Genomic DNA, 15,790 nt, shown 5'->3' on the forward strand with positions numbered 1-15,790 from the left:
TGCCAGGAACTACTCAAGGTGCTTTGCATGTATCATTTTATTTAATTCTCATAATAATCTCAAGAGGTAGATAATGTTATTAACCCTACTCTTAGAAAAAGAAACCATGACAAAGAGAAGTTCCAAAATGTGCCCAAGATCACACACCTCATTAGGGGAAGGCCAAGATCTGAATCAAGGCAGTCTGCAATCACAGTGCAAACCTTGAACTAATATACTCTCCCATTTAATAAACAATTAAGCAGGATAAGCATTATACTTAATTGCTTCAAGAGCTTTAAAGATGCTAGATTATCACTGAAGTTCATGGGTCAGTCTCAAAATTAATTAATCGTGTTATCACATTTACTTGATTAGCTCAGGTGTTTGTGGAACTGAAGGTGAAGAGGAAGTAAGGGCCTGAAAGAGTAACTAACATTATCAAAAATTATATTGCTCATCAGGATGAGGAGAGCTATTCTGGGAAACAATTGACTAATCTTTTTGGAAAAGAGGTTCTGAGGAAATTTTCAAGGGCCTCTTGATTATGTAATACTGACCAAAGTCAAAGTCTACCAATTTCAATGGGGACTTCTTTCCATGGACACATGGCTGAATCAGCCCTTAGAAATGGAGCTGACACAAACCAAAACGTCATCAGGCCTCACCCCAAAGAAACTGCAATAAAAACTTCTGTCGTACTGCTACCACGTTCATTCATACGTGGATGCAATATATAAAGATATAACTTTTGCAATGAAATACCGAGATCTAAAAAACTAGGATCATTATTTCTTCCATAATTAGTCATGCACTTCTTGCCATTCCAATTCTCACTGTGAACCATTTTTAACACCTTCATGTTGAATCTAAGAATCAATATATATCACTCCATGTTCCTGATGCACTTTCTTCATTTGGCTTTCCTCCAACCTCCCTAGTTAGTAATCCTTCTCAATCTCCTATTCTCAGTGCTTTACTCATGCTTGAGTATTCCAAATCTCAATCGTTACTATGTAAGTCCTCTAGTATTTTCCCTGGTGATCTATTCAACTTGACCATAACTTGAAATACTTGACAATTCCCATATTTATATTTCTAGCTCAGACCTCTCTCTGACTTCAACCTCACATTCAGATACCTAGTCAACCTTGCCACTTGGACATCCAGTAGACATCTCAAACTCAACATGTCTTAAAAGGAACTCTTGATCTTATGCCCCTAATCTCTTGCACCCACACTTTCATCTCAGTAAAAAGTTATGTTCATTGTGGTTTTTTGTTAGGAAAGTATAGTGGACCATTTTAACTCCACTATGTAGGACTGTCCTGTGCACAACAGGATGCCTGGCAACTAGCCCCCATTCACTAAATGCCAGGAGCATCCCTTCAATCACAAATTGCTCTCACAAATTTCCCACCTGCATAGAAACACTAGTCTACAAATAAAGCCTATGATCCTAATGCAAGTTTTGACTCTGTGGTTTTATCAAAAGAAGTGTGGCCCCTGGCCGGTTTGACTCACTAGAGCATCCTTTGGACCAAAGGGTTGTGGGTTCAATTTCCAATCAATTGAGGGCACGTGCCTCAATTGCAGGTTTGATCCCCAGTCCTGGTCGGTTGGGGTGCATGCAGGAGACAGCCAATAAATGTGTCTCTATCACATGAATCGCTCTCTCTTTTTCCCTCCAATCTTCCCTTCCACTCTCTTTAAAAATAAATAGAAAAAATATCCTCAGATGAGGATTAGCAACAACAACAAAAAGTGTGAACAGTATATTGAAGAGCACAAAGTCTATCCATCGTTGAGTGTGGAATTCTACTTCATTCAGGAATAACCTAGCATAGCCATCGGTTCTCAGCCCAGATAGTCCTCTTGTCCTCACATATTAAGCTTAGATTTCCTGTGAGAGTGGGTGGGTGGGGGGGGGTTATGATAGCTGGCAGTTATGATTTATACATTACTTGAAACCTTGGGAATGCTGCTGTTTTATAAATCCATTTTGCAGTAGTAAATCAGATGAGAAAGTACCAGTGGCTAGGAAAGAACATTGGACTAATTGGAAGTAAAAAAAAAAAAATTAGTGTAATTCAGGCTCTGAGAATAAAAAGATATATTCACCTATTTGATTGATCTTTATCTACTTGGCTAGACACTGGGTCCACAAAGATGCGCAGAGGAGTTTTTGCCCTAGAGAATATTTTTAGAGGAAGCAAACCAGTCTCCAACTCTGTCTTGGTTTCTTTAACATCAAATCCGAATCTTCAAAGTGCTTTCCAAATGAAAAATAAAATTAAGATTTTATACATATGCTTGAAATATGTGGTGGTGTAGCACTGGAGAAATACAAAATGAAGCAGGCAAAACAGTACTAGAGCTAAGGTAAGTCACCCACATGACATTATTTTATTTTTCACATTAGAATGTAAATATTTCTAGATGAAATAACTATTTTGTTAACAGTAAAAATTACAATTTACATTTCTATTTCTTGATATAGTAAAAAAGATTCAGAGTATACATTCTAACAATCTTTGGAAGCAAAATGGAAAAAAAATAGCAGTAAATATCAATCTGTTTTTCTAAAACCATTATTTGCTGTACAAAAAAAAAAAAGAGCAATCTTTAATTATTTCATCCTCCAAACAATTCACATTCTGGTAAGGCAAAATCTGCAAAGAATCTGCACAATAAAAGTGGCTTGAGCTGCTCACAGGAGAAAATATTAACAAACTGAATGGAATATTGAATCAACTTGCTGGAAACAGTATAGCTCTTAATGTTACCTATTTATATCTAATTTTAAAAGTAAGAACATTTTAAAGTAGCAATATCTTCTTGAAGCATAAGAATATGTTACATATTTAATTTCTTGAGATTATACACAAATTGTCAAGAATAAAAAGCATGAGCAACTTCCTGCTTACAGAGATATCTGAAGTTTGGGTTACTCCAAATCATTAATACTTCTACTTATCCTCCAACTACAACTTTGTCTACTTTTAAATCATTTTGATCCTTTCAAGTAATTACCATAATTCACACTCAGCTGCACTTGTTTGCCCCAAACACATCATGCTCCTATGTCCCTTTCTAGGCTTTGCATACACTGTTTGCCAGGCTGTCCTAGGTGGCCTTCTCCCACTCCTTAGAAACCTACTCACCTGCTCAAGTGATATCCATAAACAGCCTTCCTTAACCTCTACCCAGTTAAAGTGCTCCCACAGCACCTTCTTCATCCCACTATTGCATAATTTATGACATGACTATAATTAGTTACTACCTGTCTAACTCCCAGTAGATTCTCTGCAAACCCAAACATAGCAATACTACGTGTGAATACAGATTTGCTAATAAAGAGAACTATGGAAGGTGATGGTGAAAAGGCTTTTATCCTTCTGCAAATGATCCAAACCTTGAGGTCTATTACTTCCTCATGTTTTGTAGTATTAGAACTTGTTTACAAATTATAAGAAAAACACATTTGGTATGTATATTATCAATTATTCTATCAATTTTCAAGGTGCAGCTAGATTTTTCCCCCAAGGAAGTAAAACAGCTCTATAGCGGATGCACAAATGTTCTTGATTCACACAGTCTACTAGATGCATATAAAAATTCATACGTGAAATATTTACCAAAAGAATGTCTCCTATTTAGATTATGATTCATCAAAAAAACAGGAAAGCACAAAGGAAAAACTGCATACCACAGGAGAGTTTACAGGAAAAGGTGGGTGTGGTTCAACAGTATCATTCATGCCTTTCAGTGCCAAAAAAGTGCTTAATTCAAACAATATAGATCAACCCTCCACTGTAAACTGAGGAACCACATGTGCAGTGAGATATGATCACCAACTACAATGTTAGTCCAATGGACTATAAAGATCCATTAAGGAAGTGTGAGAAGTAAGTACATAACACAGAAGAAACATCTACACATAAAACTTACCCAATAGCCCAGCTGAAGTAATTTATACAGACAGAAGAACTAACAGCTGTGCAATTTCCAGATATATTAAACATAGGGACACAATGCTCTTTATCATTCCCAGGGATGCTGGGCCCCACATTTCCAGGAAGCACGATACCAGATGCACAGGTACACACCACAGTCTAATATGAATGGCAGCCAGGAATGCAGTCTGATCAGCCCTGCCTAGTGACTCTGTAGATCCCTTGTTATTAATTTCTGCATATAGTTCATCACAAAAAATATGTCTTTACAGTAAGTACATTCTTTTCAAAAAGGCATATAATGAAATATTAGATATTTGTTTTTTAACCTAAATCTATTTTCAACTTTCTGAATATAAATACGTTTGTATTAGAAAATCTGTAATAACAATTTAAAGTTAACAAAAATTATTTTCCTGTAGTTCTTAGAGATAATCATCATTAGTACTTTTGTATACTGCCTTCTAATTTATTGTCTATGTAAATATGCTTTAAAAATTTGTGATGATATAAGGATATTATAATTCACACTAGAGGCCCGGTGCACGGATCTGTGTACTGGTGGGATCCCTTGGCCTGGCCTGCAGGGATCGGGCCAAAACTGGCTCTCCAACATCCCCCGAGAAGTCCCGGATTGCGAGAGGACTCAGGCCAGGCCATGTGACCCCACTGGTGCACGAATCCGTGAACCTGCCTCCAGTATGCATATAAGATCTTTGGTTAATCTCTTCCCGCCCCCCCCCCCCCCCGCTTCCCTCTGAGATTCATCCGTCTGTTCCATGTTTCCATGCCTGTGGTTTCTGTTCCTGCGTTGAGCGTCTGCCCCCTGGTGGTCAGTGCATGCCATAGCTATCAGTCGGCCGGTCTCTTAGGCTTTTATATATATAGACTAGAGGCCCAGTGCACAGATTCGTGCACCAGTAGGGTCCCTCGGCCTGGCCAGGGAGGGACCACAGGAGATTGGCCGGCCGAGAGGGACCGTGGAAGGGCTTCAGGGCATGTGCAGCCCATCTCGCCCATTCCTGATTGGGGCCGGGAAGGGACCACGGGAGGGCTCCAGGGTGCATCCGGCCCGTCTCACCCAGTCCTGATCTGCCTGACCCAGCAACAAGCTAACCAACCGGTCGGAGCATCTACCGCCTGGGGGTCAGTGAGTGTCATAGAGACTGATCGAACAGTCAAATGGTGAAACAGTCAAACAGGTCCAGTGTACGAAATTCATGCACTGGGAGGTGTCCCTCAGCCCAGCCTGCACCCTCTCCAATCTGGGACCCCTCAGGGGATGTCCGACTGCCCCTTTAGGCCCTAAATGGGCAGTGAGACATCCCTCTTGCAATCCAGGACTGCTGGCTCCCAACTGCTCGCCTGCCTGCCAGCCTGATCACCCCCTAACCGCTCCCCTGCCAGCCTGATCAATGACTAACTGCTCCCCTGCTGGCCCAGTCACCCCCAACTACCTTTCCCTGCAGGCCATCTTGTGGCAGCCCTCTTTGACCACATGGGGGTGGTCATCTTGTGTGTTGGAGTGATGATCAATTTGCATACTGGTCGTGACTAATTAGCATATCCAGTCGTGACTATGAGGGCATTGTGACCAATTTGCATATTACTCTTTTATTAGTATAGATAGGTTATGTCTTTACATTGTCACTTTTTAAGTTACTATTATTTTTCCATTTAATTAAATAGTTAAACAAACTAGGTAAGTAGGTGGGTAAATAGGTAAACAAACAGATTCTGTTATTGGCTACAGAGTAGTCTACCTTATAGTTGCATTATATGAACACTAGAGGCCCGGAGCATGAATTCATGCGCGGGTGGGGTTCTTTGGCCTGGCCAGCGATTGGGGCCGATCGGGGGGGGGGGCGGGGGGGGGGAGAGGAGGGACCACAGGAGGTTGGCCAGCCATGGGAGGTTGGCTGTAAGAGTGCACTAACCACCCAGCCAGCCGGGGGAAGGGACAGTGGGAGGTTGGCCAGCCACAGTAGGTTGGCTGTGGGAGCGCATTGACCACCAGGGGGCAGCTCCTGCGTTGAGCGTCTGCCCCATGGTGGTCAGTGCACATCATAACAACCAGTCTACCGGTCGTTCGGTTGACCAGTTGTTTGGTCTACGGTTGTAATGGTCACTTAGGCTTTTGTATATATAGACTAGATGTCCTGTGCATGATATTCATGCACTCAGGGAGGGGGAAGGGGGTCCCTCAGTCCGGCCTGCACCCTCTCACAGTCCAGGAGCCCTCGGGGGATGTCCAACTGCCAGCTTAGGCCCGCTCCTTAGCGCTGCCACAGAGGTGGGAGAGGCTCCCCCCATCGCTGCTGCACTTGCCAGCCATGAGCTTGGCTTCTGGCTGAGCAGCACTCCCCTTCTGGGAGCACACTGACCACCAGGTGGCAGCTCCTGTATTGAGCATCTGCCCCCTGGTGGTCAGTGCACATCATAGCGACTGGTTGTTCTGCGGTCGGGCCGAAACCGGCCCTCCGATATCCCCTGAGGGGTCCCAGTTTGCGAGAGGGTGCAGGCCAGGCTGAGGAGCACCACCGGTGCATGATCGGGGGTCAGGGAGGGATGTGGGAGGTTGGCCAGCCAGGGAGGGACCACAGGAGGGCTCCAGGGCATGTCCGGCCCGTCTCGCTCAGTCCCGATCAGCCAGACCCCAGCAGCAAGCTAGCCTACCAGTTGGAGCATCTGCCCCCTGGTGGTCAGTGCATGTCATAGCAACAGGTTGAGCGGCCTTAGCATATCATTAGCATATTATGCTTTGATTGGTTGAACGGCCAACCGGACACTTAGCATATTAGGCTTTTATTATATAGGATAGAACCTTAACTCTCCCACTGCCAATATTAGGAATTATATAGGTCTGCTTATGTTACATTTTATGTATAGGTCATGTGCATGTTTTTGAGTCTTATAATATAACACACAAGATATAACATTTCTTTGTTAAACATTAATATTAAACAAATCTTTGGGTCTATATCTGTATATATTTTTATTAAACTGTCTACCAAAAACTACAAAACTGGCCGAAACCGGTTTGGCTCAGTGGATAGAGCATCGGCCTGTGGACTGAAGGGTCCCAGGTTCGATTCCGGTCAGGGGCATGTACCTTGGTTGCGGGCATATCCCCAGTAGGAGATGTGCAGGAGGCAGCTGATCGATGTTTCTCTCTCATCGATGTTTCTAACTCTCTATTTCTCTCCCTTCCTCTCTGTAAAAAAATCAATAAAATATATTTAAAAAACAACAACACTACAAAACTGATTTTTAATTAGGCATTGAGTATTTTCTTACTAATTTGAAATAATTCTTTACATATAGGTATTATATACAGAGAGAATACTTTTAGTGATTTGGCATATGCTAATTTTTTTTCAATGCAATTATATATAAATCATTCCTTTTTAACCTTTGCTACTGCATTTTAATTTATCTTTTCCAAAATCCAGCAGATATTCATGGGCATTCTCATCTGGTATATTTTTTACTATACTTTTATATTAATAATTTATAATGACATTTTATCAATACAACATTCTTCTGGGCTTTCTATTCTCTTCCAAATATCTGTCTGTTTTATAACATCATACTATATTTTTATTAATATCTAGCATTACAGGTTCTCCTACATTATTATTCCTCTGTATATAAGCATTTTCTGGCTCTGATTTTTTCTATGAAAATGAAATTCAGAATCAATGACCTGTAAAAGATTAATGCTGAGATTTTGATTAAAATTATATTAAACTTACAAATATAAAGAGAATGAAAATAATTAATTAATTGTCTTTGTATCTAGAAAGTGTGTCCACATCTTCCCAGTAAAGTTTAATAGTTTCCTTCCTACATGCCATTCACATTTCTTACAAAGTTTAATCTTTAGCATACCTTTTGTTGCTACTATGAATGGGCTCTTTTTTCCCCTCATATTTTTGAACTGGTTATTACTACTATATAGGTCACATTACATTATATATAATGAAAACTTAGTACACTCTATTAGTTTCAGTTTATCATCTTGGTGATTTATTAACTATAAAATTTTATGCTTTCCAATTCTCTCTTTCAGTCCTTTTTCTTTTCTTAATTCACTACCTTGAATTTCAACGCTATTTTAGTTAGAGTGATAATAGCTGGTTATGCTGTTAATTCTAAAAGAAGATAAAGTTTCACCATTATTAGTATTTTTTGCTATTGACAGCTTAATTCCAATTCTGTTTAAAAAATTACAGATACTTCTCATAAAATATTAAGTGAGGAATTTTCTAAACAGTGAGATAATGGGTGATTTTATTTTCCTTTACATTTTGCCAGTAAATGGATTGCTTAGGCTTTCTAAATCTATCTTTATACTTTCTAAAATTTAAATTTTATTAATTTATGTTTTTAAAAGAAATTATTCATTTGATTAAGATTCTCATACGTAAGATTATTAACACTTTTTAGCTACAAATAACTACAGTTACATCCCATAAATTCCAATTTTGTGTGTGTGTGTATATATATATATACATGTATATATATATATTTTAGACTAGCCACAAACTCTTCCAATTTATTTTCCAAGTTTCCTAAAATGAATGGACACTCACACCCTTACATCCTGTTTCTCTTAACATTTCTTACTTATGGAGAACAATTGTAACTGCATATTGTCTTAATAAACAAACAGTATTTTGCGAAAGGCAAGAGAGAAACAAATAAAAAAAAAGCTTTTTCTTTAGAAAAAAAATTCTACTATTCTCTGTGAAAGATAGCCCATCTAAAAATAATATCTGGATATAATTTCTCAAAGTAAACTCATTCTGCTAATAAAAACAATCTCATCTTTTTTTTACTTCAGTACACTTGTATTTAATAACCCAAAATGACATAAAATAAAAATATTAACAATTTGACACTAGGAAAATAAAAACATTCCCAGATCAGCATTTCGTAAAAACTAGACTTCAATACTCTTAACATTAGCCTTGCATTTAACAAATGTATATGTCAATTTTTTCAAATCCTGTTTTTTTTTTCTTCGTTAAGTAACCATATAGTGAACCTATCTTGCCACCTGAAATGAATTTGAGATCATCAAAAAATGTCAACTTCAAATATACAGCTAAACTTTTCCTTTTTACTCTACCAGGGAAGTTTCAAAATGCTAAAAAATGCAAACTGCTACCCATGTTCTAAAAACAGAAATGAAATAATTAGGTCACAATAGATGGCTCCTTTCTTGGAAGAAAAAAAAAAACGGATGATGAATGCGATTGGAATGTTTATTGTCACTGAAATTCTTCAGGCCTGGATTCCAAGTACGTGTCTTGATGCAGGTTACTATGACAACTTAAATTACAGAAAACGGCCCCCCTTCTACCAAGCTGTTTTCTCCCCAAGATCATTTCAAGCTTCCTAAAATCTGTGTGCATGAATTACCTGTAACAACAATAAACCATCGCTTTACCAGTTTTACTCAGAAATGTCCCAATCTAAACCATGAAAACCAAGAATAAGCATATAAAAACCTAACCTGAAAACACACACATACACGCTTAAAATATAAAATGTGGGGAATATTTTGAAACTACTCCTCATTACCAGAGGCACAGTATATTACCACCATATGCTTCATCACAGAAACTATGGGAAATTATTTGCAAGGCCATTTTGAAGGAAATGTATAGAGCTAAATCCTGTTTATTGTTATTTCCCCCTCACTAATGGTTTTACAGGAAGGTACAAGAAAAGGGGATTGGGGAAGTCCTATTTCAAACAGAAAGAGAAGCAAATAAACAATATTGAAGTCTTATTTGTTTTACCCAATCTGTCTTTTTTAACAGAAAATATGGGTTTGCTCTCATAGTTTCAAATTTATAAACCTAACAAAGATGCCTTGTAATAAACTGAATTATTCTCTATCATTATGCTTTAAAAGAATAATGTTGGGGAAAACTGCATCTTTATGGAGAAAATGTGCTTTAGTAGAGATAATCTGATTGCAAGACATTAAAAATTTAAAGTAACTCCATGAAAAAAGCTTAAGGTGGTTTACAGTGTAACAATGCTGAGAATTACAGGCTGGTTTTGTTGCTCATCAAAGTTAGCATGTCTAAAATTAGATGCCTCATTCATAAAGACTTGGGGAACTCACATACCCTTCCCTCTATGAGTAAGCCGGGTTACTTCAGTAACCAGCACAGGCAAAAAGTTTTACAAATTTCATGCATAGCTAGCTTTACCCTAGCCCAGGAGCCCTTCATTTATTTTAAACAAACAAAACTTAATTTCAAAAGGAAAATAAAGCAGTGTGCTCAAGGAGCCTCTTTGCACTTGAAGTCAAGAATCAAAGTCATTTAATTCTTAGTATACTGAGCCTTGGAGCAGAAACAATGAAAAAATGAAAACTCTTCAGCAGCAAACTCCAAGCAACTCATACATCTCCTACCTGTATTAGCGGATAACTAGTCGCTTTCAAAAAGAAACAAAATAATTAAACTGTTCAAACTCAATGTACACAATCCTTCAATACTAAACTTGAACTACAATTCCTTCTTGGTATAATTTAATACTCTATAAATCCACCTCAACAGAAATAATTGATGTATAAAAGAAAGATTTATGAAACAGCTTTATTAGCAGTGGAAGCTAAAACTAAAATTTAAGTGCCTATCTAATCATGGAGAGAACTTTAGTCAGTTTAGCTACATAATACTTTTTTTTTTCTTATGCTCTTCTTTAGACTGTATTACAAATAGGCGCTACAACAAGTAGGGCCCAACTAGGATTTTTCAGGTCTCACATGGACATACACAACTGCCTTTTTATAATCAGACTATCATTGACTCTCAACACTAGTGGCCTAGCCCTGGTTTCCTAACCCACAAACAATGCAACAGAGTCCAGAACAAGTGAATCAATGAGAATACAGACTTGTGCTTCCAGAAATCCATTCCTTCCACACAGTCTAGTAATTACTAGAAGGCTCTAAGGTTATACGTTTTTTATTCCATGGGGGAATGAATGTATGTGAGACCCCTGAAATTCATCATCTAGGCAAAAATGCAAACACATAACTTCTGCAAATGAGGGACTAAGGAATTTATGAGACAGCATGCTGGTTGGTACCCTTACACACTTTATTCACTTGTAAAATGTGAACAGTTTATTCATAAGTAATTCACTTACTACAAATAAAGTCAAACTATTTTCCCTCCTGGGACCAGTAAGTCACTTGAATGTTCAAGAGATTAAGAGATTACACACATCAAACATATGAAAAGCAACTGGAAAATAATTTAGTTGTGTATTCTCACCTCCAAGGATTCTGTGTGCCCTTTACTTAATGGAGCCAACTAGTAACACTACTAAAGAGATGGAAGCTCAAACTATAGGATGTATTTCAGACTTATCGAAACCTTCTAGCCTTTCACTGCTAGAAATGCATAGGTCTCTGGTTTATAAGAGATTGTCCATTTAAAGTAGGGGTGGGGAACCTTTTTTCTGCCAAGGGCCATTTGGATATTTATAACATCACTAGAAGCCTGGTGCACAAAATTCGTGCATGGGGCCCTCAGCCCAGCCTGCACCCTCTCGCAATCCAGGACCCCTTGGGGGATGTCCAACTGCCAGTTTAGACATCCTCTAAACTGGCAGCCAGACATCCTCTCGTAATCCAGGACCGCTGGCTCCTAACCATTCGCCTGCTTGCCTGCCTGATCACCCCTAACCACTCGCCTGCCTGATCACCCCTAACCACTCTGCCTGCCTGCCTGATCACCCCTAACTGCTCGCCTGCCTGATTGCCCTAACCACTCGCCTGCCTGATCACCCCTAACCACTCTGCCTCTGCCTTGGCCCCCACTGCTGCAGCTTCGTCCGGAATGACATCTGGAAGGTCATTCAGCTGTCTGGTCTAATTAGCATATTACCCTTTTATTATTATAGATTCATGGGCCATACAAAATCATCAACTTAAAAATTTGCCTGCTATATTTGGTCAAACATTTAATTAACTCAACCGTAATGCCTTGGCAGGACTGGACCAAATGATTTTGTTTTGTTTTGTTTTTTGTTAATCCTCACTGGAGGACATTTTCTCCATTGATTTTTAGAGAGAGTGGAAGGGAAGGGGAGAGACAGAGAGAGAGAAACATCAATGTGAGATGGAGCCTGCAACCAAGATACGTGCCCTTGATGGGAACTGAACCTGGAACCCTTCAGTTCGCCGGCCAACACTATCCAATGAGGCAAAACACTTAGGGCGAGACCAAATGATTTTGCGGGCCTAATATAGCCTATGGGCAGGACGTTTCCCACCCCTGGTTTAAAGCATTACTAGAAGCGTGTTCAGGAAGCCCAAGAGTGGTGATATAATTTGTAAAATTTTGCCTTAGAGTCCAAGTTTGGAACCGAATGCTAGCAGCATCAACCCAAATTTGAACCTAGGATTTACATTAGAGTGGCAAAAGGTACCACTGTTAACCACACTGACACTTACCTAAATAAAGGGCTTACAAATGATTCTTAAGAGTTCACAGTGACTGCAATTCTTCAAACCTACCAAACTTTGAAAAAATATTTTTTTAAATCCCTGTAAGTGATACTCTTCTAGGATGCAGTAAGGAGCACAAACTTACAGACTCACCTTGTTGAGCCGGAGTCTGTCCTCAAGCGGGAAGAGTGTGAGGTAGTCTTGAGGGAGGGTAGAGCACCAGGCACAGGCACCTGAAAGGGTACACAGTGTTCTCATCGGCCTGGCTTACTTTTATCTTAAAAATGCTAAAGCACCCCATTGTAACTTATAATCATTAAAGAGCAAAAATACACGAGCTTTCAGCTTCAAATAGTTTTCCCAAGAATTTCTCCTCCCCTTGCGGACCCTCCCTTCAGTCACTTGAATTGCAGTACTTGTGGGGTGGGTTTGTTTGGTTTGGTTTCAATTAGTATTTTTGTGCCTTTGGGAAAGGAATTTCAGTTGTTTCTTAAAAAGGTCATTTGATGGGCCTATGGTGCTCTAGGAAAGACTTCCTGCCTTCTTTTTCTCCTGACCAAAGCTCCCTGCGATCCCACAATAATTTCTTGAAAGCAGTTTAACAGACATTTGGAAAATTGCCTAAGGACAGGGCCTAAAAATGAAGCTGAAGGAGAGAGTCAAGCTTTCGTTACTAAAAATTACAAACAAAAGCACGCCGCACTCTTCCTTGGTGAGTACAAATTACAACCACTGGGTAGCAAAGAGTGTAACTTGGCACCAGTTCTTTGACCGCTCTATCGCCTAATGCTGTGAGAATGTGAAACTCTGCCATGATGTTAGAAAGAAAGCCTAAGAAAGAAGTCTTGGCTACATGGCGAGAATTGACGCAATTCTTATGTCTGCTACATTCAGACTATGCCCTTAACAGATGTTTCTGCATTTATTTATAGAAAGGTTTACTTTAGTAACAAGACCATCTTCCTTCAACAATTTTTTTAATATACCAAGAAACTGAACTACTTTTGTTATGAATAGAAAATGCCACCAAAAAGTTACAATCAAATTCTTAGTTATAAAATAATATGAAATATTAAATTAGAAAGAGTATAAAAAGAAAGAGCTGGAAGCCCCCAAATCTGATGCAAGCTACCAGAAAATGTATAAACTTCAAACACAACTGAGCAAGGGAGAAGTTAGTCCAAAGCCTCCCCTTCCTTACCTGGGTTCTCCCTGCTCAGCTACTATAACCCTGAATGGAGACATTGTCTCCAAATCTGGTTACTAAACTAACACTTCATATAACTTAATAGTTTTTATAAAAATGCCATTCATTTCCATATTATTTTTTTACATAGTGTTACAGCTGCAGCGCAAAGATGCCTAACTGCATGTTTCCAAGTTTTACAAGAAAAAGAGACTAGCGATCACATTAAATTTTTTTCTAATGAAAATGAGTAGGCTTGAAGCCAACTAGATATCACAGAATTCCTGTTTCACCCTCTTATATCAGATGGGTTAGAGTCCTGGCCTCAATGGACCTACTACTTATCTTCTAAAGAAGCCAGAGGAGCCCAGCTGGTGTGGCTCAGTGGATTGAGCATCATCCCAGGCACCGAGAGGTCACTGGTTCGATTCCCAAGTTGCAAGCGCAGTCCCTGGTGGGGGATGTAAAGAGGCAGCTGATGTTCAGGGCATATGCCCTGACAGGGAACCTAACTGTGGCCTCCTAGTTCATAGGCCAATGCTCAACCACTGAGCCACGATGCTGGCCGGACTGCTCTTGAGTTCTTAATCATCCAGAGAGGGAGGGAGAAGGAGAGAGAAATCCTAAGATATATATAAAAGGCCTGTGTCCCTAATGCCGAAACGACCAAAGACCGGCACGGGTGGGCGGGGCTGCATGATTTTGCGCGCTGGGCTTCTAGTAGAAACATCAATGATGAGAGAGAATCACTGACCCGCTGCCTCCTGCACACTGGGACTGAGGTTCAGAAAGATGAGGTGACCTGATCAGAATCCAGTTCCTGCTTTTAGAGAATAGTAGGCACTCAGTAAATAAGTGCCAGGCAACACTGCACAACTCAGAGACACTGCTCACAGCCTTGTGAAGGTAAATCCTAGAATACCCTTTCTGTGGACGAGGAAACTAAGATTTCAAAAAGATTTCTAGGCTCACATGGCCAGCGAATGGTGGAGCCCTGATCTGAACTCAGGTGTTTGCTTTCTTCCTACCAGACTCCCATCCCAGGGTATTTACATAACCCATGCTGCTTCTAATACGTATTCCCACTTTTTCCTGCACCTTTCCCTTTTGGGCTCATAAACTGATCCATAAACCATAGGAACTGAAATGCACTGTGAGTCTTACAATTTGTAACTAAATGTCATGCAGGAAATCAAGAACAAAGGAGAATGATAAGACAAGCAAATTATATGATCAATTATTTTTAAGTAGCCACGCAATCATTTTTGTTTAGACCAGTTTGAAAAATACATGTCCTAAACTTTACTAGACAAGCTATCCATTGATTACTTGGGTGGGGTCCCCTTTCCCTCGCTAACACTTTAATATCCCATACGCCAGAGAGCTATTTTCAGAGTTTTGATAAATATTCATCAAATAAGTGAGGTGTCTTTATTGAAGATCTATTACTCCAATTTGAGTCAGCCAAAAGAACCACTCTTAAATGCATACAGATTAAAGGACAAGATAACCGTATTAACAGAAGCTGTATTTTCCTACAGAACACACATCAGACAAATGCAACACTGGGACATCAAGCACTGAGAAAGGAATAGCATGATCTTTGATGTGGACCAGTGATAAGGAAGAACACATGGTGGGGCCAAAGTTTTAAGAGAAAACATCAAACTGATGGTAATGTTGGGAAAGACCTGAAGAAGAGAAAAAGAAGGCTCCTTCTGCAAACCAGACATCATAAAGCTGCCTTTGCTGTGGCTCAGAAAGTGCAGGCTCTGCGGGAGGCGCCGTGCGTTGGCAGGAGAGTTTTGGTAAGTATACCCCTGGAAGAGCTGCTTTCTAAGACAAGGAAAAATTTTAAAAGTTAACTGGTTTTTCATTTAAATTAAGTAAACTACAAAGGTAATAAAACCGATGAAGTAATAAATAGTCCTTCAACAGACAGTTTCCCTAAACAAACAAAAGGACACTGTTTTGTGTTGTGTGTGAGATCCATTCCCCTACTGTACAATGAATCCCGTCTCATTCCTTACAGTCCCAGCACCTAGCACCCTTTGGCACCCTCAGCAAATGAGGGTAAAGGATGGCCAGGAGGAGGGTCTAGATAAAGCAGGAACTTGACATGCTATTTCCTGTGGTGGCAATGCAGGCAGCTAGGTGATACAAATTTCTCTTTTCCTTCTCCCATAC

At 39.7% G+C, this 15,790-nt stretch overlaps 1 protein-coding gene across 2 annotated transcripts in view; it reads right to left on the bottom strand.

Annotated features, from left to right (window-relative positions):
- The window catches only part of RASSF8 (Ras association domain family member 8), a 65,882-nt gene extending 53,232 nt beyond the window's left edge, over positions 1-12,650 (bottom strand). Inside the window, exon 1 of one of the 2 annotated variants that reach the window (XM_006090640.2) lies at positions 12,571-12,650. The gene's annotated coding sequence lies outside the window, so the exon portion shown is untranslated. Of the gene's footprint in view, positions 1-2,100; positions 2,214-12,570 lie in introns of those variants that run through there. The other variant, XM_023755503.1, reaches the window with a different exon arrangement.
- Positions 12,651-15,790: the final 3,140 nt, after the last annotated feature.

Source organism: Myotis lucifugus, unplaced genomic scaffold, assembly GCF_000147115.1.
Source record: "Myotis lucifugus unplaced genomic scaffold, Myoluc2.0 scaffold_78, whole genome shotgun sequence".
NCBI classification, from domain to species: domain Eukaryota; kingdom Metazoa; phylum Chordata; class Mammalia; order Chiroptera; family Vespertilionidae; genus Myotis; species Myotis lucifugus.